This window comes from Canis aureus, chromosome 4 (assembly GCF_053574225.1).
Source record: "Canis aureus isolate CA01 chromosome 4, VMU_Caureus_v.1.0, whole genome shotgun sequence".
In the NCBI taxonomy this organism is placed as follows: Eukaryota; Metazoa; Chordata; class Mammalia; order Carnivora; family Canidae; genus Canis; species Canis aureus.
Genome location: NC_135614.1, coordinates 17,338,934 through 17,340,778, shown reverse-complemented (window position 1 = coordinate 17,340,778; position 1,845 = coordinate 17,338,934). Strand labels below are relative to the sequence as shown.

Below are 1,845 nucleotides of genomic sequence, written 5' to 3'. Positions count from 1 at the left end.
ACACTCCTATGTTTCTGTTACTCACCTTTACTCCTACACACTCGACGCTTCTGACACCAGCTGTGTGGGTGTTCCACTCATCAAGCAATTCCACAACATCGGCAGGGTGTCCTATAATTCAATTCTATTCTGACATTAATCGGAGTTAGCCCAAACCTCATGGCTTTCAGGGCTGAGTCTCACAGGATTGTCCGTTACTTCAGATGCCTATCCCAATTAGTAGGTCCCTGGGTTACTCACAATTTTTGTCTGACTTGATTTCAAAGCAGAGGTTCCACTGTGGATTCAGTCATTTGCTACAACAGTTCACAGAACTCAGGGTAATACATTTACCAGTTTGTTATATGATAAAGTACGTCATAAAGGATGCAAGTGAACGGCCTTATGAAGAGGTAATGTAGGCTCTCTCCCAAGATGCCCAAAGGAAAGAAGGCAAAGGGTAAGAAGGTGGCCCCGGCCCCTGTTGCTGTGAAGAAGCAGGAGGCCAAGAAGATGGTCAGTCTCATGTTCGAGAAAAGGCCCAAGAATTTTGGTATCGGACAGGAGGTCCAGCCCTAAAGGACCTCACCTGCTTTGTCAAATAGCTCCACTACATCGGGCTGCAGGGGCAAAGGGCTATTCTCTATAAAAATCTAAAAGTGCCTCCCACAAGGGACATCTGGGTGGCTCAATGGTTGAGCGTCTGCCTTTGGCTCAGGTCGTGATCCTGGGGTCTTGGGATCAAGTCCCACATCCAGCTCCCCCTGGGAGTCTGTTTTACCCTCTGCCTATGTCTCTGCCTCTCTGTGTGTCTCTCATGAATAAATAAATAATCTTTGTTTTTAATAAATAAAAAATAATAAAAGTGTCTCCCTTGTTTAACCAGTTCACCCATACCTTGGACCGCCAAACAGCTACTCAACTGCTTAAACTGGCCCACAAGTACAGACCAGAGACAAAGCAAGAGAAGAAGCAGAGATTGTTGGCCCAGGGCTAAGAAGAAAGCTGGGGGCAAAGAGGATGTCCCCACTAAGAGGCCATCTGGCCTTCGAGCTGGAGTTAATACTGTCATCACCTTGATGGAAAACAAGAAGTCTCAGCTGGTAGCGATGGCACATGATGTGGATCCTATTGAGTTGGTTGTCCTCCTGCCTGCCCTGTGTCAGAATATGGGGGTTCCCTGCTGCATTATCAAGGGGGGAAGGTCAGGATGGGGCATCTGGTCCACAGAAAGACGTGTACCACTGTCGCCTTCACACAGGTTAACACGGAAGACTGAGGAGCTCTGGCAAAACTGGCAGAAGCCATCAGGACCAATGACAATGACATGATGAGATCTGCTGCCACTGGGGAGGCAACATCCTGGATCCCAAGTCGGTGGCTCCCATCGCTAAGCTGGAAAAGGCAAAAGCTAAAGAATTGGCCACCAAACTGGGCTGAGTGACACTGTTGAATTTTCTGTACATAAAAGTAATAAAAAATCATCTTTCAGGGGCACCTGGGTGGTTCAGCAGTTCCTGCCTTTGGCTTGGGTGGTGATCCTGGGGTCCTGGAATCGAGTCCCACATCGGGCTCCCTGTGGGGAGCCTGCTTCTCCCTCTGCCTATGTCTCTGCCTCTCTCTCTATGTCTCTCATGAATAAATGAATGAAAACTTTTAAAAAAATTCTCTTTCAAAAAAAAAATAGATGTACAATGGGTGAGAACTGACAGGGTCCTAAGCACAGGAGCCTCTGTCCCTGTACAGTTGGGGTGCACCATCTTCCCAATTCATGGGTGTGTTCACCCACCTGGAAGGTACTCAACCCCCACACTATTGGGATTTCTACAGAGGTTTAGTAGGTCAGCTTGAGCATCTAGTAACTCC

The 1,845-nt window shown here is 47.8% G+C and overlaps 1 pseudogene; it reads left to right on the top strand.

Annotated features, from left to right (window-relative positions):
• Positions 1 to 414: 414 nt before the first annotated feature.
• LOC144311811 (large ribosomal subunit protein eL8-like) lies at positions 415 to 1,419 on the top strand (annotated as a pseudogene).
• The last annotated feature ends 426 nt before the right edge of the window (positions 1,420 to 1,845 follow it).